General features: G+C 45.2%; 1 protein-coding gene across 1 annotated transcript in view; it reads right to left on the reverse strand.

The window, feature by feature from the left end:
* Window positions 1–14,975, reverse strand: part of DAB2IP (DAB2 interacting protein) — a 1,377,413-nt gene that overhangs the window by 1,069,567 nt on the left and 292,871 nt on the right. The gene's annotated exons all lie outside the window — the stretch shown is intronic.

The following is a 14,975-nucleotide window of genomic DNA, read 5'->3' on the forward strand; positions in this document are numbered from 1 at the left end:
TCCCCTGCCCTGCCTGCCATGTCGCGTCGCATTTCTCCTCCCCCCTCCCCACAGCAATGATGACCCTCTGTCCTGAAATGTGACCCTTTTTTTTGTTTTGATCCTTGAATTCATGAAACGAACACTGTCCGTTACACTGGAGGAGCTAGAGATCTTCGGGGAAACGTCTTCAGACAAGCAACTTGAGTTGGTAAAATAAGCTATTTACAACAACCAGAAGCACACGTCGCTATTGAACAGCGGCTGCTTATCATTTGGGTCTTCTTGCATTTGCGCACATATGGGCCGATTCATAACACTTTTTACCCTCGCATTTCACGGAGCATCAGATTATGTGGAGCGTCACAGGCACTACTGGCACTTATGACTGGTAATATCCAACACTGTTGTAATAGTGGGTTAGGGTTGGGGGCTATAGTTGCTCCCAGCGAGAGAGTGCACATTGCATATGCTGGAAACCCTCACAAAGTGAGCGATTTGTAGGAATTCACCAACATGTACGTCCAGTTTCCCACCCGTACTACATCTTAAAAAGTGGGCAAATGAGGGCGGCTGGGTTGCGAAAAGGAGAACACACTCCAATATGTTGTGGGAGTTCAGGTGAGGAATCTCTCCATGTGGAAAAAAATGCTTTCTTTGTATGGAGGTGAAGAAGAAAATGTGTAAGTGCCATTTCTGCTAACTCCCAGACTGAGTTTTACTTTATTAGTAACATTTGTAATCGTTAGTTAGGTCTGACAGTTTCGTGGTAGTGCGTGCTTTTTGGTGGGTGAGCCCTGCTCGTCTCTGCTATTATAGTTCTCCTCGTTGTCATCAACGTTACTAGAGCTGGAATTTTATAAGGAGGATTGGAGTTTTAACGAATCCTTTAAAACCTTCAAACCCCCAAACTGCTTATTACATCACCATTTTAAAATACTCTGCCACTCATCCACAGATTATAATTCCTGGAAGTAGTATCATTTTTTATTATGTAATTTGATGTCAAATATTGTTTATTAGAATAATTTATGTTATGCGCTACTTGCAATATTTTACATGTCATGACTTGGTGCTCTAAAATAGATAGCAAGGAAATCCCCCAAGCATATCCCTAGCTGCCAATGATCTTTTACACGTTTCCATTGCTTCATCAGTTCTTGGGTTGTTCAATACTGAAATAAAAATATCTTGAAGCCGTCATAATATTTCACCAGTATACTTTCATTTACATATATTCTAGACAAATCCCTAGTGGTTAAAAATGTGTTTTAAAAGTCTCTCCATGGCGACGTTTTTTACTAGCTAATGGAACCACCTAGCTAGATAACGGCACTGCTGTGTGTTATTTTTCCTACATATTCCACAACTGGTTTGAATGAGGCCTTTTACTTTTTATCATAAACATTGAGGCTTAAAGTGATTAGATTTGACAGTTAAAACCAACAGGAGCCAGTTGCCTGTGCATGTACAAATTATCTATCGTTAGGGCAAAGTCGAAAGTAAACATTTCCAGAGGTTCCTAGAGTCGCACATTAGTTTTCTGCATTACAAACATGGCAGCCTGTTCTGCTCTGTGGTCTCGCATTAGTTGTGCAGTCTCTTCCATCAAGACTTAAACTGTGTTTATAACCGCCTTTGACGTTTTTAATCTTGGCAATTAGTGTTTTAAAGTCCAACTGGTTAACTATCTGTAGGCATACTGTGGCTTTTCCTAAAAATGTTGAGGGCATTCGCTTAATGCGAAATATGGAAAACGTATTCTTTGTCTCATAACAAAGGTTTGTAAGTTCAAGGTCCTTCTGAGGAATGCCTATGGCTGACAGTCCTTATATGGCATAGAATTCAGTACATTAAATGTGAAGGTATTGAGTACATGCACTTCTATCATTTGAATGGGAGAGTGCCTGCACCTCTCCACAGAGCTAAAGTATATATGTATTTTCAACCTTTATTTAAAGTTTTATAAAGCATACAATAAATGCCAAATCATATGAAAGAGGATGATTAACGATAAACAGCTTTTACGCATCGCAAATGTGCCTCTCCATCACCACTCGCCATATCATACAGTACATATCTAGGTTATCTCTTCCATCCGTTACCACACAAATGGATTAGCATCTGCTTTTTTTTTCATTTGTTTCTCCATTGAGGCCTACATGTCCTCATGCCAGTGTCAATGTGCTTCAGCCTCATATAGACTCAATATGGCTCCCAGGAGTGTCTCGTCTCTCGCCTAGGGTGTATAAGATCGCAATATTTGTCCCTTGTACTACAGTATTCCCTGTCTTTTAGACATGCATCCATTGTAGGAACTCTGGAATACATCCATTGAATCGCTACCTGTGTTTTTGTGAGAAATAGGGCCACAGATACAGGTTTTCTCACTGTGCCAGGTACTTCAGCTGTAAATCCCAGCAGTGCCATTTCAGGCATGGAGATTATAGTCCTATCTATCATCTTAATAAAGTAAGTATATATCTTCTTCCAGAATGTCAACACCCTAGGGCAGACTATGCTATGTGCAAAAAAAGCTGCATTAATCATTCATTACTTTACATTTCCCTTTGGATCATCTTTGGCAGAACCTCCAGCTCGTCAGAGGGCTCGAAAAATCTGGAAGTACTGATCTAGCTTTATGTCGCATTCTGTGATATTGCTGTATTTCCAGTGCCCGCCCCGGTCTTTAAATGCGTGCATTCTTATGAATGAATCGTTTGCTGTAGCCCGACTCAACCGTATATGAGCCTATACATGAGCACCAGTTGCATCACACCTGGACAAATTCATTTTTGTGGTACTCACGGGGAGATTAAATAATTTGCCCAGGATCATAGCATCTTGAGCCACGCTGAGATTCGATCCTTATTCTCCCAATCCAAAATTGGCAGCCCGAGCATAAGGGCCACCTCCCTTCCCCCTTAGTCTCTGCTATTGTCTACTGTTTTCTTCTGTAACATTGTGCTCCTGAGCCCAATTACCTTGGCTGCTTCGTAACTCCTAAACTGAGCATCCGGCCATCCGAGAAACTGCCCCTCATGAGCGGTATCCCTGCACCCCAGCCTTCATGTGCCCCGCGTATGCATTATTTTACTATTATTCACCCCTCTCCCCCAAAATTGTACCCGGACCTGCCTACGCCCCACGTGCTGTCCGTGCGCATTTAAACTTCACTAGACTGGTCCCTTCTACCTGCACCTCAAAGCTCTCGGGTCGTGGCATGTGTGTGGCCTGAACCTGCACACTTTCAAACGCCCCTGGAGGGCACTTGAATCCCCGCTGTGCTATCTCTGGTATTTGGGAGCTCCGCCCCCTGCATTACACTGATACCGCCAACCCTACCACACGTTAAAGCAACCCGATCATTCTCACCCCACCCCCCCCCCCCCCCCCCCCCAACCATCCCTACTGATCCGGTGACTATTACATAAAGGTAATTGCGAGAACTGCATGCTGTGTTTGTCCACTTGGCTCCATTGGTTGCCGCTGAACCACACCACCGGTGTATGAAATCGCATTGTTGCATCTTTTAGACTACTCAGCAGGCCCTCTCGATTATTCTGACCGAATTGCCCCCTAGAGTGCATCTTTTGCTTATATTAAATGAGGATTAAGATGAAGAATGTGATTTTGTGGATAGCATATACCTCCCTTGAAGAACTGTTTTTCCAGATCCGTGAGGAGTTCCTCTCCTCAGCCTACAATATACAATCCTATATCATTTATCTGGAGCCACATCCACCACCACTTCCACCACATCCACCACCACTTCCATCACCACATCCACCACCACCACCACTACATCCACCACCACATCCACCACAACCACCACCCCATCCACCACCGCATCCACCACCACCACCGCATCCACCACCACCGCATCCACCACCACCGCATCCACCACCACATCCACCATCACCACCACATCCACCACCACATCCACCATCACCTCCACATCCACCATGACATCCACCGCCACATCCACCACCACCGCATCCACCACCACCACTGCATCCACCACCACCACCACACCCACCACCACTACATCCACCACCACATCCACCACAACCACCACCCCATCCACCACCACCACCACATCCACCATCACCTCCACCACCACATCCACCACATCCACCACCATCACATCCACCACCGCCACATCCACCACCATCACCACATCCCCCACCGCATCCACCACCACCACTGCATCCACCACCACCACCACTGCATCCACCACCACCACCACTACATCCACCACCACATCCACCACCCCATCCACCACCACCACCGCATCCACCACCACCACCGCATCCACCACCACATCCACTGCATCCACCACCACCGCATCCACCACTACATCCACCACATCCACCATCACATCCACCACCACCACCACATCCACCATCACCTCCACCACCACTACCACCACCACATCCACCATCACCTCCACATCCACCATGAAATCCACCACCACCGCACCCACCACCACTACATCCACCACCACATCCACTACAACTACCACCGCATCCACCACTACCACCACCACCGCATCCACCACCGCATCCACCACCACATCCACCACCGCATCCACCATCACATCCACCATCACATCCACCACCACCACCACATCCACCATGACATCCACCACCACATCCACCACCACCACCACCACCACATCCACCACCGCCACATCCACCACCGCCACATCCACCACATCCACCACCACCACATCCACCACATCACCACCACATCCACCACCTCCACCACATCCACCCCCACATCCACCACCATCACCACCACATCCACCATCACCACCACCACCACATCCACCACCACCATATTCCCCAGATCCACCACCACCACATCTATATGTGTGTGGCTGTGTGTATGTAGGTGCAAATGCAATGTTCTTGGATTTTCGTCACAATAAAATACACTGAACATAATCTTCACAAAAGTTATTTACAAACGTTTAAGCTATTGCCATTATAAATTACAATAACTTTTATTTAAGTATTAATTATTTACAAAATTAAAAGCCATTGTTATTTGCAATATCAATACATCTAAGTCACGTAAATACAACACACATTGCATTACAAATGCTATAGGTGTCACATTTGCAAAAGTTAAAACTATTAACATTGCAACTGACAAAGCTATTAATTTTGCTACTTTCAAAACCAACACATAAATAAAAAAGTGTCATTTACAATACCAATAGCTCAAACTTTCCTAATGCGAGACCTATTGCATTTCCAATGCTTGTTCTACAGTTTGATTTTGTCTCTCCTGCCTTCTATTATATGTTGTGTTTCCAATTCTCCAAAGCGCCGGGACGCCTCTTGGCTGCGGCATCCGTGCGCTATATAAAATAAAATAACATAACATAACATAACATGTAGCGGCATCTCGTCATGTCTGTGCTGAGGGGGGTGGTGATCAGAGCAACAGGTGAGTCTGACCAGGAAATGAGGATGGGAGGTTTTATTGGTAGGCAACATGACATAGATCATGCGGTGTCCTTATGCTCTCAGGGAGTGAAGAAGGGAAATTCTTTTGATTACCCAGAATGACCGTTTTACTGAATCTGGAATGGCCTGCGTTTGTCAGATTTAAATGGGGCCACGCACAAGCAAACATATAAACATGTACGTTGAATTAGGCACTGGGCGTTCCCTTCATACACATCTTTCATCAATAGGAAACATTGCAGTGAATGTTCAAACTCTGTATGACACAGGCCTGGATGGTTCAAAGTTGTCATGACTGCAGCGCACGCAGCTAATAAATTATCCTTGCGCATGAAATGCTAAATGCCACATTGAAAATTATTTTCTCAGAACTAAACAAATGCGCCTATTTTTATTTCAGCCTTTCCTGTCGATGCATTTGTTGCATTTGAATAAATGTTCTGTATTTCCGTCACCTGTTTTCAGATTGAGGCGGCAGCCAATCACAACACTCAGAGCGCCTCTTTTCCACAGGTTCGCCCTTTCATCCTGCCGCTGTTGCCAACAGATACAGAGCGCGCGATGCTCGCATACGTACGTACGTACTACACCCAGGAGCCAATGGGGCGCACGGAAAGGGACAGGCAGGCAAGGGCAGATGAGCTGACGTCACGTGTCTGACGTGTCTGACATGCCATCCCTGCGTCTGCGGGTCTATAGACAGAACAAAACTTATTTTCACGGACGGTCCTGCGCCTTGAGACTGAATCTGCCCATCCAAACGTTTGCAAAACAGTGCGGCCTAACCTCTCGACTGATTTCACAGCACACCGCTACAGAATTATCCTTCTTCTGTGTCTGTCGCTTTGATATAAAGCTGGTAACACAGTAAATTACCTTATGACGCTGCGTCAAAAGTTGCCCTTTTCTTTTACCAGTCATTGCTTTCTGTGTGTTAATTAAAAGAGGTCAACGGAATTGAGCAAAGACTACAACTTCCAGAATGCGTTAGGTTATTACACGAAAATCCAGAACAACATGCCTGTTGATGAGTTATTTGCTAACCTTAAAGCTAGTATAGTGGGCAAATGCACCCACCAGTTGGCAAGATTTTTGAGAATGGAAACTGCCATGCCAACTTTATTGTGTCAGCTATACAAGTGTAAGCCACACAATAAAACAATTTCACAATTTAAAATAGTGAGTAAAATAACAATTAGAAATGTTACAAAATTAAGAAAAAATCATCTTCCTAATGAAGTTTCACCCTCTCAAAAACAACAAAAGTGGTCCCTTTCATTTGGGTACCTGGGCCGATTTAAAAAAAAACATTTTTATTTGCATTTTCAACCAAACAACCAAGATGGTAGAGATGGTCACTCTCGCACCCAAAACCTGGGCCTATTTTGTGTCCCAGTTTGGATCTGTCCCTCACACCTCCATTTCACTGTTTCATAGGTCTTTGTATAGACCTCCCTGTCCCTGTTCACAGGTGACCAGCATCCCTCTTGTTTCTGCATGTCTGTTTTCAGGTGAATGCTGATCTTGTCTACTAATGTTTTGAAAAGGTGATTACATTTTTTTCCCTCTAGTAGCCACGTCCCCACTGGCCACGCCCCTATGACCCCACCCATCGGTGCAGCCCTCTGCCACAAACCAGACTGTACGTTTGGCCCCCACGGCTGGGCAGTGAGCAGTAAGTTCGACTTGGGCTAGGGTACACCAAAAATGGTGCTCCTAACTTTAAAAATTTTGAATATGTGTTAAACAAACCTACACTGTCACCTCGCTTACACATCTTAATGCAAATATTTGTGTACCAGATATTTATAAATTAGACAGAATACCTGGGCTTTAAGTGGGCCGGGTCTGAGCACCAGCAGTTTTTTCAGGGGGCCTCGAAACGGGTCTCTATCGGGCTCTGTTTTGTGCGCTGGCACAGGCGGTCCATTTTTTTTCCCGGACTGCAGTGACAGCAGCACATCCATGTATGCGTGGTGAGCGTTGTAGAGGAAGAGAAATCCTTTAAAGAGAGCCATATTCTCTCTGGATTTCCCTTCTCTTTTTGAATCTCAGCAGCAGCAACATCGTAGTGGTGTCACCAGGGCTTTAGGTGGAAGTTTTATCAATATTATATACAAGCCATAGTTGCTGCTTATTTATCTTATGCAACTAGCAACCACTGACAAATCCAATAGTTGTGACTTGTAGTTATGATGTGACTTGTTGTATCATATATCTGGGCGCAATGACAGGAACAGCAAAATACAAGTCGGGCGGCACACTGTGCTAAACACAGATTTTTAGCTTAAGTGTTTTTAAGCCACACCCTCAATTACATTGACCACGCCCCTTTGAGAGACCTCCAGTTTTTTCATCCCACTTAAAGCCGTGCAGAAAACCATACTATCAAAAAGCGCTATGCGCAAGGGACCTCAAATGAAAGTTTCTTGCACCTCCTAACCATAGCCCACACCTCGCCGCGCTTTCCGCCATAACAGTTTGAGCACACAAACCCTCTCATGGGAAGGACTGGGCATGAGTCGGCAGCACATGGAAGTGTCAATAGTCTCCATCAGAGACCTTGCCACAGCTGGCTATTGATTAGACATTCACAAGCGATACAATCAAAATGTAATTCATGACCATCAGACATCTTTCTCTCTCCGGCCATTAGATACTCTGTGTAAGAGTGAGCGCACACTGTTCTAATGGGCGCAGATTCAGTGGCTTTAGGGCAGTGCAACTGGTGCAGCCGCACTTGGCCCGGTCCTGTGGAAGGGGCGCCGACCTCAGGGGGCAGGGGCGCTGTGTTTGGCAATAAATTATGATTGGAGAGATAAGGGGCACTTATGCCCGGTGGTAGTGAGAGAATCTGACGAGATGGTCATGGTGTGTGGGGGCGCCAAAAATGATTGTCGCACCGGGTGCCACCAACATCAAAGCCGGCCCTTCCTGAACGCCTTCCTATATGAAAACTTTGAGAGACATACATGGCACACGCGCACACAGCAGTGGTTGGTGAGCTAGTGGTTGAATTTCACAGACCATGATCTGATCACCTTCCTATAGCAGAATTCTGGTACATAGGACACTGTCACAGACCACGAGTCGGTGAGCATAAGAGGCGAAATTCACAGACCATGATCTGATCACTTTCACGTACCTGACCTCGGCTGGACAGGACACTGTCACAAGGTTGAATTTGACAATCCTTGGTCCGAACACCTTCCTTTAGAAGAACTTTTGGTGAACAGAGACATACACAGAACACTAGCTAGTAAGGTTGAGCTGCATTTCACAGACCATGACTTGAAAAGCCTCCTTTACATGGCCGCTATGCCACTGGCAGATGATAGTGAGCATTAAAGCTATCACAACTTACATCCAAGCAGATCTGCTTACACTCGACAACCAGGCGATTATCTCTGGCAGAGCAGAGTAAACTAGAAGCTAATATGACATATCATTGAATGTGGTATGTGGTGCTGTTTGCATAACTGGGGGTAAAGTGCTGCTGAACAATTGACGTGAGCCGTAGGTTGCAATTCATGATCAGTTACAAAGAGGAGGATAACATAGGTGTCCACTATTGGGAGGTGATGCTCTTTGGAGAGATGGGCTTCCAGTTCCTTTCAGAATTGCCAGAAGGTTGGAGCCATTCTGCTGTTGATGGAGATGTTGTTCCAAAATCCTGGTGCCTATATGGAGAAGGCCTGGCTTCTGGCCCTTCTTAAATCTCACTTCTTCATCTCTAGTCCCTCATTGTCCTTCTTCTCGTTTGACTCTGACTGCCTACATTGTTTATTATCTCTGTCGGGTTCAGTTTCTGGTGGCCTTGTAGGTGATGCAAGCTACTCATTGTGAGGATGGTGGTGATTTGCAGGGGACTCAATGGAGTTCTTTTAGTGTTGAGGTGCTATGGCTGAAGTTCTTTGTGGAAGGAAAAAGGCTTCTACATTTGGAGCTGCAAACTAGAGTTTTCTTCTCTTGTCTCTGAACTGGGACTCATCACTTTGTTTCTGTAAGCAGCTCAGTTGCACCTCAGAGTGGCTCCACGTGTGAACCATCTCTGCATTGGCTCCCTTAGCTCCAGGAAAGTACCTATAAAAGTGAAAAGAACTGTAAAAGCTGTGCTAACCAATTCTTCTTTAGACCCCTTAGATCTGGCCAGGGCCCATATCCCGCTCTCCTTGCACCAACTAAAACTGTAGTGAGTGTCACCTGCATTTACCTGCTGCTGACATCACTGGGTAATTGGGATCAAAAGCCTCCTAATAACCCCTCCCATGCTGGTGACGAACCCCAGCCATCACGCCCCGTGGTGGGGGTGTGCTGATGACGGCTGGGGTTCGTCACGGCCCCGCCTTGTTCTTTTGTTTACCGCACAGCGCTACTGTTGATTGCTAAGTAGGAGGCCTTGATTAGGTAGGTTTTTTTTGGCCAGAGGGAGCCAATGGAGCTCTCTGAGAGTTAGTCATTCTGTTGAATTTCCATAGGTGTTCGATGAGGGGACTGCCGCCCACAGAAGACTCTTCGTGGAAGTAAGATCTGATTGGCCAGCACCAGCCAAGCGACCATTGGCATAACTCAGGAGTGGTGAAACCTGTGTTAGACCACAGTTCTGGAGCTGTTTTATTCAAGGAACAGCTTCAATTTGTGGAGCAAAGTCAGTCGATGCCTGGCGGTCCTGGTTTGGCTCAACGTGCGACCTGAAACCGTGGTTGGTCCTAATGGACGACCAGGTCTTCCTGGTTTAGTGTGATGTGCGACCTGAAGCTGAGGTTGCTACTAATGATCGACCAGCTGGTCCTGGTTCAGTGTGATGTGCGACCTGAAGCGGAGGTTGTTATTATGGGGGCAGCCAGGTGGTCCTGATTTGGCGTGATGTGCGACCTGAAGCTGAGGTTGGTATGAAGTGGGAACCAGATGGTCGTGGTTTGGTGCAATGTGAGACCTGAAGCTAAAATTGGGATCCAGGGTAGAATAAATTCAATGCAGAGGAAATGAAGGAAGAATTAAGGAAAGGAAGCATGAGCAAATCACAGAGGGCAGAAATCAAAGCAGAAATAGAAGAGTCGTTAGTAAGTAGGAAGAGGAAGGAACGAAAGGACTAAGGAAGTAAATGAGCCCGGGAGGAGAAAGAAAGAGTGGAAGGAAGAAAAGAAGCAAGGTGCAGAAAAAGAAATTAAGTGGGATGGAAAGAAAGAAGGGCAGGAAGCAGAGAGGGGTTACGAACAGACACACCAGGTGGAAGGAAGGGTGGAGGCTATGAAGCAGGGAAGGGAAAAAGATCTGGATGGACATCCCCAAAGAGGGTGGGAAGAATTGAGGTCGAAAAGGAAATGAAGGGATGGAGGTAGACTGAATAAAAAACTGCATATTGTTATTATTTTGGGCGGCTTTCTTTCAAGAGCTGAACTCTCATATTGACTTATTTGTAGTTTATATTAAAGCGAGGGTAGAGGGGACTCTTTTTCTAATGATTTATTCTAGAAAAGGAACTGGCTGCGTGGCACTGTGACAAGTTCTACCTGACCCCCTGTTCCTTGTTTTCATCCTCTGCTTCTCAATCAACTCACAGTAAACCCAGCCGAAGGACAGACCGTCTGAGGGCTGAATTTATCAGTTTCCTGTGCAGTCTAATAAAAGTGCCTGCCAGTCCCTTTGATGGACATTTCAAAACATAGACATTTCCTCCCAGATTCCTGGACAATAAGGTTCGTGTACAATGTAACCCCTTGTTGCCCACACCACTGCTGTGCCGCACCACCCCACTCTTGAAACACACACCCCAATTAAATTCCTTAATATAGAGGCAAGTGCTAAATTAAATGTACCTAGACGTTGTCTTCTATTTGTATGCTATAGGGAAGTGATTCTTAACTTTTTGACTTCTGTGGACCCACACTTAATGATTTGATTGATTTTGATTTGATTTTACATTTTATAAAGCGCAGCGTGTGCCCAAGGGCGTCTTGGCGCTAAAACAGCCTAGGATCTAGAATACCAACTCATTTTATTTTATATGAACTGATTAGTTTTTGAACAGCCAGGTTACTTAAACCCAGGGACCCCCTATGTAAATGTAAATGTAAATGTATAGGCATTTATATAGCGCACTACTTACCCGTAGGGTCCCAAGGCGCTTCGACCGCTGCGAAACACTTCCTGGCTTCCCTGAGAGATGGTCCCTTAATGGGTATCTCCAGGGTGAGACCAGGCATCCCCGGCGGTCTGGTGGGGCCGTTAGTGAAGATGAGGCAAGCTAATGCCCAGAGTTGCCGAGTGTGATCGCTGATCAGAGTGGGCACCAAGGCGAGAGAATTATCGAGTCCGCTGACCCTGGTCCAGAAACCTGCCGCGCCGGGAATCGAACCCTGGTCCCGGGCCGTCCTCTGCTCTCGGGTCTGCCGCCTCTAACCAGTGAGCCACACTACTTCACCTATGGATCATTATTGGAATTCAGAGACCCCTACTGGGTCATAATTGGAAACTGAGGACCCCGTCGTAGGTTTAATCAGAAGGTTGGTTCTTTCTAAGTTCAATGGAGGCCGTCCTTCATCCAAACCATATTCTGTTTGATGCACTTACACTGCTAAATCAATCTGAGGATGCTAACACTTTTTAGCCACCAATTCCAGATTCCTTCACATTTACAGAACGTTTGAAAATGTTCCATTTTCAAATGTGCTTCGTTATTTATATAAACTTTATTAATCTGCCAATATTATTTAATATTTTAAGCAGTCACGGACCCCCTGAACAGGGCTTGTGGATCCCAAGGGTCCCCAGACCACAGATTAAGAGCGTGAAATTATCTTATACCAGTTGTCTTCTTTGGAACATCTTGGCAGAGTAAATACAATACTGCTCAAGTATTTACGTAATATTAATATTATGATTACTATTATTAATAATAACCATAATAATCATTACAATAATACTACTTTACTAGATACATACTGCGTGCCACTACACTTTTGTTCTTCATTGAATGTTTTCAGTTTATCAACAGTGGAAGCATGAAGTGCTGAGTTAGCCATACAAGGATTCCAACTGGAAACAGGCAGGCCACACCTGCCTGGTCTGCAGCACCCAAAAATTAAACAGCCTGCAAACCATCCAAGAGCATAATTTTCTTTTTTCAACCAAAAGGCGTCTCCCTTTTATGTTCCGTGTATTTGTAAAGCACGCTATCACCTGTGAGGATATCTTGGTACAAAGCAGGTGTGTGTGCTTAGCTCTGCCTATGGTAGGTTGTTCATTGAGGGGGTGCGAGCCACTGAAACCTCGAGCCAGGCTTCAGCCTGAAACCTGGCTCTGGCTGAGCTCGAGGTGTTGTTGGAACCTCAAGCCCATAACGAGCCGAGCTTTCATGTGGCTTCTGTCTGCCTGCCTTCCTCTACCCAGAAGGTGGCGTTATGGCCAAAGCTGCCAACCAGGTTGAAGTCTCAGCATCTGCTTAACATCATGTTTTTTCTGGGCAAATCACTTAATCTCCCTCTGCCTATGAACAATGAATGTGACCTCGTGCAATGTAACTAATGCTCGTGTATGGAGTTCCACAACTTTTGGGTCCAGTTCACGCTATATAAAAACTGCAGAAAAATGCTCAAAAAGATAAAAAAATAAAGCCGCAACAAAAGGAAAGACAAATAGATACCCATTTCCTGGCTAATTTGTACAAAGTGAAAGGAGAAAACCTGGTTAAACTGCAGCTTCCCCCCCTTACATTGTGTGATCTTAGGCAAATATTTGATTGCACCACAGCTCTTTCTTTCATTAACAAGTATGAAATCACTTACATATGTGAGTTCACAATACCAGCTGTACAAAAACCTATAATTCTTGATTTAATAGACTATAGTGCTGCTCTATAATAATCTGGGTCATGTACAGTATTTTCATACCTCTTAATGCTCTAATGGTTCATGTTTAATGAATATCACTTTCAATGTGTTCTTTTAGCTGCATTCGTATTATGTCCGTGGTTCCCAAACTGTGCGCCGCGGCACCCGTAATGAGGAGCCAGGGGCGCCGCGACCACAATGTGGAAAGTGAAGCCTCTTTTTTCTACAGCCAAACATATCACCAGCATTATGTTTCATGTAAAAACGGAGCACGTTAGGAATCAGATATAAAACATAAGCCAAGTCAAGGCCTTCGTCTCGGCTTGGCTTATGTTTTATGTCTGATTTCTAACGTGCTCGTTTTTTACATTAAACATAATGCTGGTGATGCGTGTGTAAATGACTATACTCCGAGCGATACTCTGTACTATCCCTTTTTGTGCAATGAATACCACAAAGCAGACCCAATGCATGTGTAAATTATACCACTTTGTAGCCCTAATATTTTCAATTATCTCAGCCACCAATTATGAAGCATATTAAAGTGTGATTGGATGTTGCAATCAGTGGAGTGAAATAGTGCTGCTGAGTTAAGGGGTGGATCTATCTTCTGAACCCTAGTTGCTCATTTTTGCTTATTTTGAATTTCCACTGCATATAATCCTTTGGTATGAACAGGAATACTGCATCTAGAAATCATTAAAGAGTCCACAGTTCTTTATTGTGTCTGGGTTTCTTTTCGGAGGGCAGGGTTTTCACTGGTGGGTATCGGGCTCCGTTTTGGAGAAGCTTCTTAGAGTGCAACGGTGCTGCGCCTAACTGGTAGAGAGAAAGAAATGTAAGGCCAGAAAACTCCTAGGTTCAGCATACCCACTTTTGCATCCACCCGCTGAGCCAGACTCCCTTTAGCTTCCAGGCCTCCTCTAGCAGAGGCCTCAGTCCACCCTTTGAACTGCACGCAGAGCTTGGGGAGGTTAGTGGCAAAGTGGGCCAGTGCCACTGCTTCTGTGGATCTCACAGTGATGTCCTCAGCTGCTCATAGAAGAGGAAATAACCCACAGCGGAGCTCTTGCAGTCATGGAAATGTTGTTGTGTGGTTAAAAAAAGTTGCATGGAAATATTTGGCTATTAATCTTGAACCGTTTCACACTTAACGAGTTTTTATTAAACAACTGTTATCTTCTTATTTTGTTACAAATCTGATTATAATACCTTCATTGCATCCCAATTAATTTAAGGAAGACAACAGGAAGTACTCCCGAGGTCGGGCTTATATCCCACCCCACCCGCCCACGGGTAAAAAAATGATGGGGAGCCACGGCCAACTGCCAATTAGGTCAAGGGAGCCACGGGTCAAAAAAGTTTGGGAACCACGTGTATTTTCTTAACATGTGAAACTTTCACTTTAATAACCACATAATACACATTTTGTTTTTGGGTGATTTACATAGCAAACCTTTTCAGGGCTCGGCTCGAGCATGGGCTTTAAGATCAGAGCCAGGCCCTTGGTACGGCTTTGGCTTGGCTCTCCCTGTGAATCTGATCTTCTTGCCGAATTCAAGAAGAGAGGAGGCGGCTCGGATGTGGAGTGTAAGGACGTTCCACGCTTTAGGAGCGATGTAAGAGAATGCCCGACCTCCTGATCTGGTTCTGTGTATCCGTGGAATGTGTGCGAGCAGGAGTCCTG

Source organism: Lissotriton vulgaris, chromosome 5 (genome assembly GCF_964263255.1).
Source record: "Lissotriton vulgaris chromosome 5, aLisVul1.2, whole genome shotgun sequence".
In the NCBI taxonomy this organism is placed as follows: Eukaryota; Metazoa; Chordata; class Amphibia; order Caudata; family Salamandridae; genus Lissotriton; species Lissotriton vulgaris.